The 13,849-nt window shown below is 40.6% G+C and overlaps 1 protein-coding gene across 8 annotated transcripts in view; it reads left to right on the top strand.

Annotated features, from left to right (window-relative positions):
- Positions 1–13,849, top strand: part of ENOX1 (ecto-NOX disulfide-thiol exchanger 1) — a 371,690-nt gene that overhangs the window by 44,325 nt on the left and 313,516 nt on the right. Inside the window, exon 1 of one of the 8 annotated variants that reach the window (XM_057409720.1) lies at positions 11,654–11,739. The exons of the other annotated variants lie outside the window; for them this stretch is intronic. The gene's annotated coding sequence lies outside the window, so the exon portion shown is untranslated. Of the gene's footprint in view, positions 1–11,653; positions 11,740–13,849 lie in introns of those variants that run through there. 8 annotated transcript variants of the gene reach the window in all.

The raw sequence follows: 13,849 nt of genomic DNA, 5'->3' as shown, positions 1-13,849 counted from the left end.
TGAATTTCATAAAAATACATTCTATTCCACTGTTGAAGCCATTGATATCAATATTGAATGACCTAGAACATTGGACCTGAAACACAACTCTGTGGAACCCTAGGAATATGCTGCTCGTTTGTGGTTGTGATTGTTTTCTGAGCGTTTCTTCAACTAGACAGCACCCATGTTAGTACTTTAATAATTTATTTAAGCCTGCTGTTGAAAAATGCTTTGCTGTTTTGTGGTTTTGCATCCTCAGGATTATGAACTCTGTTACTTTTCAGTGACATTAGAACAGCCGTCCTGTTCCCCTCCTCCCTATACTAGCTGCTCTCTATAACTTCTATATCAAAAGCTGACTTAAGTTTATTCTGGATTTTTGCTGACCAGAATGTCCTGATGTATTTCTTTCTCAACTACTCCCAGATGTAGGAGTAGTTAAAATACATGTTATTCCAGTCCTGTACTCTGGATGATTCTACCAGTTGTTTCAAAAACCCTTTTCGCCCTAATTTTCCCTGGCTTGGTGGTTTGCAATAGATCTCCACCATGGGAGTATCCCTGCTTTTTTAATTTCTAACTTCATAATCATTGCATGGAAGTTTCCCTAAGATATTAATTTCCTTATGGCTTGGAACTACATCAATTGTATATGTTCTTGATGCACAATGCAGTATCCTTTTCACACTGCCAGTCCTTTTGAAAGAGCAGTACCTCTTTATAGTCATATTTTAGACACATGGGTTATTCAAGTTTTTGTTACTCCAATTAGTGTTTTCTTTAGATATTTGGCATCTTCAGTTTGTTTCCAATACTATACTGCAGGCACGTAGAACTTCAGTAGATTCATTTACTGTTCTTTCTTTATGTTCTTCTTGATTAGTTTATTTCAAGTAGCTTTTAGACCCTTCTTTCGATCATTCCTCTTAATACATCCACACAGGCTTTTGTTATTTCTCTCTGCCCCACACCAATCCTGACTTAAAGTGTTTTTCAGTTAACATAATAGATGAGTGTGTAAAGATGCTTTTCTCTTTTTCACAAGAGAAGCTCCACTCCCATCTGTTTGCTTACACAGCACTTGCTAAGGAAGCCAAAATTCCTCAGCATCTTCAAAGTCTAAAATAGAAAAATGTCTCATCAGAAACAGCAAGAGAGAAAAGTCTTTTTGTTTTTAGACCTAGCAAGTTCTTTCACTGCTGCTGCACTGGTGGTGCTGACTGTGGTAGCTGTAACAGTAAGCTGGCATCATCCACTGAGTTTCTGCTCCTTAGTGCTCCTAACCTGGAGCCTATTTGTGCTGGAGATGAGACTTTCCCAGCCACTTTGTGTATTGCACAGGAGTGGAATGCTGTCTTTCAGATTTTGCTGTAAAAACTTACTTTGATCTTTCAGTTCCATTTCAGCACATACAATTTCTGTCAGCACTTGTAAGAGCACAAATAAGAGCCCTGAAACTCTTTAACCCAGGCTCCTTGTGCTCAAACTGGTTTCCTCATCAGGGGTGTAGAAATTAGCTATGCTTTGATGTGGCAGACTGAGAATTGTGTTTCATTTTAGAATTTGATGATACCAGCGCTTCATAAATATAAGATGTGGTGTTGCAAGTAGGATACTTGATCTCCAAGTATTTATTTTCCATTCAAATAAATTCATTTTACATTGTTCTGATGAGGTCAGGGTGCCAGACTTCAGGTTTGCTTGATCTTATGAGAAGTGGGTGTTGTGCTAAAGAAATTCCACTGCACCGGGAGGGTTTGAACCTTGTGGTTTTGGCAGCTGTGACTTTTGGCTTGCCAGCAGACATGTGGGAAATACCAGGGTATCTATTGTGAACAGCAGTGAAATAGTTAACAATGCTGACACTTAGAACAGCTGGAGTTAGTTCTCTGATGTTACCATCTAGAGAGAGGAGCGGGGTCTTGAGCATGGACTTCCCTGATGGCAAGGTGGGACCACAGCCAAGACACATGGCATTCAGGTCCTTTGTGTACAGCCAAGTTACTTTAGATGGAGGATGTTTCTTGAAAGCCAGGTAAATCAGAAGTGAAATTGTAAACTATGGGCAAATATCTGTTTCATGTGTTTTTCTGGACATGATGCCCCAGCAGTTTTAAACTGCTTTAATCTTCTTTCTTATATATATAGGTCCTGCCCTTTAGATAATTTATAACACTACAACTTTTAGCTCCAAAAGCTCCATCTCAGTCTTGGATGTTACCCATTTTTTGGGAGTCTCAAGTTGTGAAATTGTATCATTTTTCCCTTTGAATTGCTTAGTTCAGCAGTGGTAGGAAGAGATGTGCAAAGTGGGGGCCTTTCCCGCTCCACAGCTCAAAGGGCCTGTGTGTGCTTATGACACATCTAATAAAATGGAATTAGTGGGAGGATGCACACTGTGGTATTAGTAACAGCCTGAAGAATGACTTTCCTGCATGATCTCTGGTGTTCACTATGTTATTTAGAGACCTAGTGTCATGTATGTATGCTATAGAGGTGCATTTATATTGTATTAGGTGCAGAAAGATATTAGCAGCAGTAAACTGTTGTATTTATACTTTTTTTTTTTTCTTTAGTGGTAAAAAGGAGATACCACCAAAGATCGGGCTCTTTGAACAGTCTTTTTTTTTTTTATTTGTAAGTTTCTTTTTCTGCTCACAGAACCATAGAATCAGAACTCTTTTAGGCTGGAGTGGATCTCTGGAGGCCATCTGGTCCAACCACTGCTCAAAGTAGGACAAAGTAGGTCAAGTTGCTCAAAGCCTTGTCCAGTTGGGTTTTGAGCATCTCCAAGGATTCAGATCCCAACTTCTGTTGCTACACATTCCACTCTGACTGTCCTCATGGCATTTTTCCCCCTGTTGGGTTCAGAGAATGTCCCTTATTATACCTTGTGTTTGTTGCCTTTTGTGTTATCACTGTTCACCTTTGGAAAGAGTTTGGCTTGTCTTCTCTATACTCTCCAGTTAAGTAATTATAGACAGCAGTAAAATCTCTCCTTAGTGTTTTCTTAAAGATGCAAAAAAAAAAAAAAAAAAAGTTCCTCAGCCTCATCTTGTATGTCATTTTCTCTAGAAATTCATTTGTTTATGGGACAAAAGTATACTCTAATGCAACTTTAAAATTTTAGTTTATTTTGAAAAGTGCAAAAGAAATCCTCAAATGTAACATACGTGTACTTTGAGAGATAGTCCTTTGTGAGATAGTTTGGTCGGGAATTGTAGATCACTGTTGTGTGCACGTTTCTGTTTTTGCAGAGCATATATGTTATTGTATGTTTTTGAAGTTTGTCTGGATTACTGTATGTCGAGCTTGATAATTAATTCTACGGGAATTTTCAATCTTTTTTAAAAGAAACCCCATAAAAATAGTATCAGATGGAAACCTACAGTAATATGTTATATTCATCTATGTATCTTCAACAGCATGACATAAGAGAAGGAAAATAGCGCTGTCCTTGAAGCTTTATCTCACTAAAAGTATGTCATCACCTGTTGATTTCTGTTCAGCCTGGAAGACACGATCCTTAATGAGATTCCTCTGAGAGCTAATCAGAGTCAGCCTTACAGTCAGGAGTAGCAATGAGAAATTGCTGTGCTCCTTGGCAACTCCTGCCCGACTCTGGATCATTTGTTGTCAACAGAAAGACTGAATTCTGCCTCCACCAAACCTGACTGATAGTGGGCAGGAGACCATGCCACATGGCATCGCACAGCCCTCCTAGAAAGGTTAGGAGGCTGCTGCCTAAGGTGCATAGTCAAGGAATATGGAGAATCTGCTGTCCAAACTTAGCCCCTTTGGCACTCAGGTTTGCAGATTTAAATTAGAGATTATAGAGACTTTAAATTTCACTTTGGACATGGATGCTATTGTTTTCTATGTGCAGGTACCAGAACCCTTAGGCTGTCTTCTGGTAAGGCCTTGTAAACTAATGGCTTGTCAGAGAAGACAGTAATTGATGCTGTCCTTGAAGCCTTTGGTTTTGGCACAGAGTTTATTACTTACATATGAAAAAGCCAGGAGTTAACACACAAACTTGCAGTTCCCTCATCTTAGCAGATGGCCAACTCCAGAGACGTTTTCCTCCTGTTCTTTCTGAGTTCCTGGAAAAGGATGTTCCCCTTAATTCTACCCTGGTCTTTGACTTGTCTGTTTTTCCTCTGAGCCGCAGACCAAGCCAGGTACAGAATACACATGCTTCCCAGGAGATACTAAGTGGTAGATTGTATCCAAACTGTGGGCTGGATACAATCTACCACTGGATCACAGTGGGTCACAGCTGTTTCAGAGGTGCCTGACTAGTAACTGAGTTACGCGCTTTCTTAACTAGCAAGTATCTTGGTATCACATCTGCTGATTTCTTCAGGAAGAGCTGCTTATTCACAAATTATGTTGGTTTTTCTTTTTCTCCTACTTGGAAGGAACTTTGTGTGTACTGGCTGCTCTTTTAGCTCTCACTAAAAAGAGTATTTCTAATACTAAATTTCTAATTTCTACTAAAAAGTATTTCTAATCCTCTCCTGAGTTCTTAAACTTTGCTGGAGACTACACCCTGCCTTGGTATCCAATGTAAATCCTTTCAATGTGAAAATTTTGGATCTTTTACATCAAAATTTAAATATGTCTTTGGTAAGATGCCTGTTTCCTACATATCAGGTCAAACAAATATTTGCATATTTACAGCAAATGTTATCTTTTAGTGATATGTAATGAGATTTTAACTATAGCTATCATTTTCAGAGTCCTGATATGCAACTGTATGGGAATATATTAAAACCTGTGTATATGACCCCTCTTTCTGAGCTCATTCTTTCCCACTCGCTTGCTGTAGCCCAGTAAATACACAGTTTTGTTTCATGTTTCTATCACTGAATGCTGCAAAACTCACGCTTTTTAAGAACTGTATAAATACCCATCTCCCAGAGCCTTTGTCTGTCTTTGTTTTCCTTTCCCTTGACAATGAACCATCTTCCTGAACATCATCTTTAGAAATTGCCACTTTTATAACCCTTCCTTGTTTTTTACTACTTTTACCTAGTTTTACATTCTCCTTTACTTCGATGGCAGTCGCAGCAAAGGATCTCAGCAGCTTGCTTCGTGAGGCCCCCTCTTCAGGATGTGCCATGAAGGACAGGCACGTTGGGAATTGGGCATGTACAGCAATTCGAGCTGTTGGAAGACAGGAGCTTCTGAAGTGGCCTCTTTGCTTACTGAAGAGCCCTGTCATGGTGCCCTGCCTGAGAGCAGACGAGGAGTAGGGAGGCGACAAACTGAAATTGCCATTGCTTATCTCCAAACTCTTCTCAGTTGCTCTTTTTTTTCATGCCTCCAGCCCAGCTGTAAAGCAATAATTAACCTGAGCCTTTTAATTTTTCCCCAGTTGGCTTTAAATTAGCTCTGTTGTCATGTTGTGTGGAGTAATCCTTCAGGCATCTGTGGGGTACACTACCATTTAAATTGTTCATGAGCGCACGGGTATTTACTGTTTGGTCAGTATTTATTTTACTATAATAGTTTTCATTATTTTGGGGATTTTGTGTTTGTGGAGGAGCCATAATAGGGGGCTTTATTGTCTTAGATACTGCACACACAGAGGATAAAAAGCAAAATCCCTGTTCTGTCTGTGATGCAGGGAAGTCCAAAGCTCTTTAACAGCACTCATGGCTAAACCTCCTAATGTGAAACAGAATGTGTCAAATTAGTTTGAGGAATTTTCAGATCAAAATCCTGTTGATTACAGAGCTTTGTTTTTTGAATAGACTGTTGCTTGTTTAGATGAAATGGTATTGTTTGCAGATGGTTCAGGTATAGACAGCTCCTTTCAAGGCAGGAAAATTTGGGATTTCTTGTAAATGGCATTCTTAAAATAGTTTGTAATAGGAAAGCGTGAAAGAGAAGACGGGATCTTTATTTCAGCCAATTAAATCTTTCTCACAGGCTCTCGTAAATCTCATATTAGTATCAAAACAGTGGGACACGTGGGTTTGTTTTTTTTTTTAAATCACAGGTTTCTTTGTGCTCTGTTTAATAGAGTCTAAAACTGATATTTTATTAGTGTTGTGCAGTAATATGGTCCATAACTATAAAGCCTATTAAACACTTCATAAATTCTTCAGGGAAACGTCTTTCAAATGTTGCACTGTGTTTTTATAAGTTATAACCCTCTGGAAATTGGCTTACTATCAGTTTTCCATCAAAGTATAGTGTTCCAGGAAAATGGAGGATGACCTAATGTGATCTAGATCGAAAGCATCAGTGAAACTTGATGATTATCCATGTTTTCATACTGTATGTGTTACCAGTGGATTCTTGTCAAAACACATTTAGGTTGATGAAAGGCAAGCCAGAAAGACATACCTAGAAATTAAGGTTCCTACTTGCATCACTGTAATAATAAAGATTTTAAAAGTGAAGCTGTAACCCTCATATTTATTTGTGAATTGAGTGGCAGAAGCCCCAGCACAGGACAGGATAATATGGATATGGTGAACTTTAAATATTCAGAACATGAACTTGCTTCTTTGCATTTGTAAAATGATGGTATGAAAATCTAGTAGCGTACAAAAACTAATCTAGCAGTGTGCCAAAGTAATTAAAGCAAAGTAAATAATCTCCCGTGTTCTTATTCCCCACAGAAATTGTTTAGTATCTTATCTTTCCAAACTAGTTTTCTGCTAATTCATGATGTCTTTGTAAAACTCTCCTTATACAGCCAGTGCTGTTGTTTTCCATGATGTGGGAATATCTCTCCTCCTGTCTTGGGGGGGGGGGGAGCACATACGTACTGCCCACATTCCAAAAAAAAGATGTTTTCTCCATAGAGTGGAAATGCTTATTTACTTAGTGGAAGGTCTTTGATCACCTCAAGTGTATGTGGTGTATGACGCTTTCTAATGTTTTGGTGCTATGGGATGTTGTGTTGCTGGAAACCAGGGACCTGATGCTGATCTTGTTTTGGTAGAAATTAGACCTAGCTCTGTTGAAGTAAGGAAGGCATAAGGCTGTTGTGAGGCAGATCAGATTATCTGTCTTTGAGCTGTCCCTAAATATTAGATCTCAATGACCTTTGGCTCTTACAGTTCCCTATTACTGCAGCCAAGAAACACAAGAGGTGGAGTAAGACTTAAATTATGTTAAAATCATCCAGTATTCTTACATAGGAGAGCATATTTCCTTACATATATCCTGAAGCACAGTTTTAACTGGGAAAAATAAGTAAAGTACAGGTTGGTGATGTGGTGCAGTGGTGTGACCTGTAACTTTCCCTTTTTGGTGCTGATTAAAAGAACATGCTGTTGTGTGTAGACAATGTAAATGACATAAGACTGCAAAAGCAGATGCTGGGCAACTGTCATCCTTTTTTGGCCAAGTTCCCCCCCCCCCCCCCCCCCATTTGTCTGTTTCTAAACAAAAGATCTTTCTGAGACTGCCATGACAATCTTTCTGTCTGGGCTTTCTGTCTGTGCCACAGCTACTGTGAGAGGATTGTGACACCACTTTATTTCCAAATAAATGTTAGTTTGTCCATGATGAATCACACCTTTCTTGGAAACTTCCATGTGTTATGGGGAGGCTGAATCCAGCATCCCAGTCAAGATGAGACTGCAGCAGCTTCCATGTCCTGGTGTCCAAACAACAGCAAGGATGGGGGCTGTATTCCTACAGTGGTGTGCCAATAGGCACACACGGAGACACACACAACATATATATGACCCGGCACACAGATCAACAGATGCACTCAGCACTCATGCAAACATGAACACCAGCAATGACCATATAGAATGGTTTGGATTGGAAGGGACCTTAAAGATCATCCAGTTCCACCCCTCCTGCCATAGGCAGGGACACCTTCCACCAGACCAGGTTGCTGAAAGCCCCGTCTGCACATGCTTCTCTCCTTGCTGGCTGCTCAAGATTAAGACCTGTTGGTGGGGATATATAAGATATATGTGTGTGCAGTATGGATCCCTTCAGCAGCTGGGCTTAAACAGTCCCTCTCTTCAGCATCTGGCCCTAGATATCCAGTCTCCGATGGTGCTGGCACCTGGACATAGGAGACACCAAAGGCAGTTACTCAGAGCCCCCAGCCCCTGCACACTGTAAAGGGCCCCTTGTCCTGCGGGAAAGCGGTGTTTAATGAGGAGACAGGACAGACTGTGCTGATCAAGGCAGGGCATGGCCAGACAAGTACGATGACAGGCCTGTTCACATGCAACCAGCCTCTTTTATCCCCTTATCCCTCTGCTTTCTCATGGTTTTTGTTCCCCAAATCACCTTGATCTCTCCTTCTTCCTACTTTCAGTTCCTCCTTAGCCATTGAGGTCTTACACAATCCCCAAATGCCCTTCCCCTGCATCCCAGAGTGTGCCCCATGCTCCCAGGCTGTGACCACTGACAAGCTGTGGGGTGACCCAAATACCATCTCCCATGTCCTGACCTGGTCCCCAAGGCTAAGGCTGCCATGGGGGGGTCTGGCTTGTGTCTTCCAGGGGTTACTGGGGCTCCTCAAGCTTCTATGGTGCCTCTGGACTCTCTGTGTGCTGCAGTTGTGTTGACTCCAATGATGGGCTCCAGTGAGGGGAGAAGGGGAGGAGACAAATTTGGGTCCCCACCACCAAATTCCCCATGCTTCTTCAGGTGCATGCAGAGTGTTTATCTCAGAGCCAGGTAGCTAGACAGAGCAAGTTCAATGGAGCAGCTTTTTTTAATGTTTCTTGACATTAACAGCTCCATTTCTCAATTAGAATGGAAGACAGATTATGTGTGTCCGCAGGGTGACACTGTACTTTTGTCCAGTAACTGTAAAGTAAATGGGAAAGGTTACAATAAATAGTATTTCAGTTTAATTATTCCTAGAAGACCATAGTGACTCACTGCAGGGATTTTTTGTTGTTATTGTTCCTACAGCTAGTGAGCAACGTTTAGAAGACTTTATATATTTATGGTGGGACAGATTTGGATTACATGGCTCTGTTTTTCTCAATGATGCTTTCTGTAAATATAGAAAAAATGCTGTTCACGTTTCTTTAGTGGCATTTCCATGTACTTGTTTTGGTTTCAGTAAATACTGCAAGCTTAAGCCTGCCTATAAAACAGCTTCTGTCTTCACATGCTATCTCTGACAGAAACTGCATTCTGAGATGAGATGAGATCTACAGATGATGATGTTTGCAGAAAATAGTGAATTTGCTTAGATAATATTGATGCTTTCATAGGGTCAGTAATAAAGATCTGGCAGAGCTAACAAAAGCAGTTCAGAGGGTAAAAAGCAGAAGTGTTTAGTGTTAACTTTAGTTTTATTTTTGCAAGTTAGGCCACACTTGTTTGCTCCAAGGAAAACAGGGCTGACTATTTTTGCTGATTAGAAATACATCACTGGTCTGAATCACATCTGTAATTAGTAGAAAGATTTTAAGTGGATGTTGGATATTTTTCTGGCACATGATTTGCATTGTTAATTTACTATATGTGCATACATATGTGTATTTACAGATGTAATGAACAAAAGGAACAGCCAGTTGTCATTCAAAGCAATCAGTTAAAGGTGCTTCATAGGCTGGCATTGCTATTCCTTCTGCTTGGGGCTAAATTTGCTGCTTCTGGACAGCTTGAGTTTGTCACTGTAAAGTAAGTGGGGTTGGGAAACCAGAAAATAAGCCTGTGCTTTGCTCCTGTCATCTACTCAGTCTGGTAATTCACTCCGCAGAAGTGCTGGTGAAAATAAAACTCCTTAGATTTGCTCAGTTGGTTTCTGGGACAAAGAAAGAAATACTGAAGGTAGGGAATGATTTTGAGGGAAGGCTTGCAGCAAAGCAGGCCTGGAAGATGGAAGAGCTGGGCTGGAATGCGGCTTGTGTTCCCCTGCTGCATCCAAACTGAACCACTGAATAGGTACAAATGTAGATGGCAGGATAAAAATGGAAACTATTCAAACCAAAAGCAATTAACTTGTATACAGATGGCTTTCTGGCATTCACAGCTGTATAGATTTTGGTAGTGTACTTTTTTAGATGTGCCACGGAAGGTTAAAGCCTCTATATGTCTATCTCCAGCTGTTCCTGCACGTAAAATAGATAAGGAAATGAAGCCAAGTGAGCATTGTGTATAGTGCCAGACTTGCTTGAGGAGATAGGCATCTCAAACATTAGTGCAACATCCTGTCCTGTCAAATGGCCCTTGTATTGGCCTTTTATGAGAAGAAATTACATATTTTGCATCAAAGGAGTCACTGCAATTTCATAAAAATGAAGTAAGGGGAACTGCTATTTATACGTCGTATCTCTAGGATAAAGCTAGGGGCTGAGAATCCTGAGCAGAAGTGGAGGATATGCTGAAAGTATGAAACGCATGAGCTCTTCAAGCAGCATCTGTATATGCTGGAAACTGTGTCTCTGGAAACCCTAGGATTTAAACTGCTTCCAATAGAACAAAGTGTGCTGTTCATGTGCTACGATCCTTTACACTGCAATGCAACTTCTCAAAACACTCGTTTTGCCATGCTTTAAAATAACAAAACCATTTTGTGTTAACATGAAATCTACATTGGTTTGCATTTTCACATAGAACATAATAAATACGGGTTTGGGTCAGTGAAAACCTGCATTTTGTCAGCTTTTTAAAAATCAATTAAAAAAAAAAAGAAGTGTTTTAAATATCTTGTTGAAATGGTCAAAATGTTTAGAGCAGGTTTCCCAAAACTGTGGTTGTAAGTGCGTTTCTGAATATTTCAGGCTGGTACAAGGCCACCATTGCAATAATCAGTCTCATGCACATGTATTGGCCATGAGTTGTCACCACTAATAGAGAAACTGCTCAAGAGAAACAGTTACAGCCCTGGTATTTATTTGTCTGAATTTTATGTCTCAGTTTCTTTCTGGTGATACTGTTAGCTGGAATGATTTGTCTGTAGCATCAGGATTTTCTGTTTGGTTCCTAGTTGTCTTGTAGACTGCTGGAGTGCCTCCCAGAGGTCCCTAGTCTTTCCTTATCACATTGTGTTATGGTATGGATCTGTGTATGGATTGCTTTTAGTTTCTGCCTGCTCCTGCTGTGTTTCCACAGTGGTGTCTGTAGTTGTAGGAACCATGTGCTTTGTCTTCCTGCTTATTTCTTACAGAGTTCCCTTTTAGCAAGTAGATAGCTGGGAAGGGGTGTCAAGAGCCCAGCCTGTATTCTGTTGTGAAAGGTGGGACCTAGTATTTCAGAGGGGAATTTTCTATGGGAAATGAAGGATTCCATCCCACCATTTCTAGATGAATATTGCACCTGTTTACTTATCACTAAGAAGACTTCTCTATTTAATGTTCTCTGGGATATATGTTTTTCCCTTGATCCACTTGAAGTGCTTTCTCATGGTTAATGATCTGAATTTGCCAAGCACACTGACTCGTTTCAGTGCTGTTTTTCATTACGTAAGCTATTAACGGGTCACTGCTCAGATGCTGGAAAATCTGTTTCAGGCTAATAACGAGGTGCACAAATGCCTCTCCATGGTATATTTGCTACTTGTGCACACGTGCTCTGGCTTGGTAGTTGGTAGAAAATCCCATGGCAATATGGGATGCGGCATCTATGCCATTAGCAGTCAATTCCTAATCAGCCTTTCATTTACACATACAACACTTGAGTTTTTCTAGGATTTTTGCACTATTTGACTGAAGGAGGGTGAGAGGAAACACACTGATGTGCAGAGGAAGGTGTTGATAAGTAAGGGAGTAAATTCTTTCCAGGAGAATCAGCATTCTTGCAGTAGAGGAGGTAATAAAGCACAATAAAGAACTGTCTTGGAGCTGCATATGAAAATCTGGCTCTCTGGCATAGAATATTTTCCCTGAAAGTCAGTAAAAAGGCTGTTCAGGAATGTGAATTTATGAAGATAATTCGGAAGAGAAGTAGTTGGACACAGAAAAGCCTTGAAGAAAACATGAAGGAAGTTATTTTAGGTCCCAAGTTTTGACAGCTCAAAATTACACTGTTAGAGCAGACAGTAATTACTAGAGAAGCAGATCCTCCTGTTGCCTTTCTTTGTTAGATAATGTCCTTTTGCTTACAGATGGTTGCCTTCACATGCACACAGTAATTTTTAGTGTTTTCTTCGGTGTACAGACAAATTGTTTGAGAATGGATGAATGAAAATTAGAAATGGGTCCAAGCTTGGATTTTATTCCTGAATTTCACCCATTTTCCAGAAGGAGAAAAGAAGATCGTATTTCCTGTATGTGGCAGAGCATCTAGAAGTAAACAGTTCATGGTTTCCTCTTTTTATACACTGTTTCAAACAAAAAACCGCAAAAAGCTGCACCATTCACACCTCGCTCATTTTAGAGGGAGGTCTAAATTATGTTTCTCCTAACAAAGACAATCCTACGAGGAGCTTTCATCTGTTCAGAGATTCACAACCCAACTGGTAGAGTTTAGGATCTTTGATGTCAATAGCTTTCCTTATCAGGGAGAAAATTAAAAAGACAATCTTTGGATGCTCTTGCACGGGAAGGAAGTATTACAGTTAATGCATGGTCTGAAAAATCTTTTAAGCCTAAAGCAGTGCAGAGACAGTTTCCCTGAAAGAAAAAAGGGACACTGAAGGATTTCATAGAACCATAGAATGGTTTGGGTAAGAAGGGACTTTCAAGATCATCTAGTCTGAACCCCTCTGCAAAGTGTACGAACACCTTCCACTAGACAAGGCTGGTCTAAGCCCCATCCAACCTGGCCTTGAACATTGCCAGGGATGGGGCAGTCACAGCTTCTCTGGGCAACCCATGCCGGTGTCTAAACACCCTCATAGCAAGAATTTCTTCCCAATGTCCAGTGTAAATCTACCCTCTTTCAGTTTAAATTCATTCCCCCTTTTCCTATCCTAAATGCCCCTGTAAAAAGTCCCTCTCCAGATTTCTTATAGGCTCTCTTTAGGTACCACAAGAAGCTGCTCTAAGATCTCTGTGGAGCCTTCTCTTCTCCAGGCTGAACAAGCCCAACTCGCTCAGCCTGTCTTCATGGGAGATTGTGTCGTTGCGTTTATTATGTAAGAGATAATTGCATGGTAGAGACAGAAAGCAGGTTTCATTCAGAATCAAGAGGACAGGATGAATGACGTTAATGAAAAGCTGATTGATGGAAGCAGGAGTTTGTCTACCACACCACGCACATGTTCTCAACCCCAGAAATCATTGTATGGACCTCTGAGTTACATGATGGGTAGATTAATCCTTTTTCATACTGAATTTGTATGGAGAGTCTGCTGTGCCACTGTGGAGGAGGGATGAATCCAGATCTGATCCTGCGGATTTTAGTTAGGTGCCTGCTCTCCTCATGCAGCCAAGAGGACAGCTTCAGAGTATGTTCCAGCCTAGCTATGTTTTGCATTGCTTTTAGGCATTACCTATCTCTCCCCTCACTGTATGGAAATGAGATACAGCAAGAGCTTGGATTTACTCCATGCATCCCTAGGTCTTTAACCGGCCTTCTCAGTCAGGAATCCAGTTGCCAGAAGCTCCTTGTTTTTCTCCAATGAATATAGGGGGCAGCCTAGACAAGGGGTGCATGGCAGTTGCAGATACCTCTCTGTTTTTCTTGAAATACAGGAAACCTCGTGATTAATCGGTGGTACTCTGACAGCTGGGATTGTTCTGTTTATTTTAGTTCTTGTTCTAAGAATAAGACTGCTTGAATGGCTGTGTTAATAAATAGGATCCCAAGTAGAGGCATGTGTTTTGCAGAATATTTTGTTATCTACTGTGGCTTCTCCACATCCTCCTTTTATGACTAAGTCAGACCCACAGTCTGCCAAGTGTCTGCCAGTATAAAAACCCACCTGCCAGACTCAATGCCATTAACCATTTCCCTGTTTTCTTTATTTCAGTTAACA

The sequence above is a fragment of the Pezoporus wallicus genome, unplaced genomic scaffold, assembly GCF_028554395.1.
Source record: "Pezoporus wallicus isolate ANWC-B61680 ecotype Strahan unplaced genomic scaffold, APGP_CSIRO_Pwel_v1 contig_2543, whole genome shotgun sequence".
Classification (NCBI taxonomy): Eukaryota; Metazoa; Chordata; class Aves; order Psittaciformes; family Psittacidae; genus Pezoporus; species Pezoporus wallicus.
This window is presented reverse-complemented; position numbering and strand designations above follow the sequence as displayed.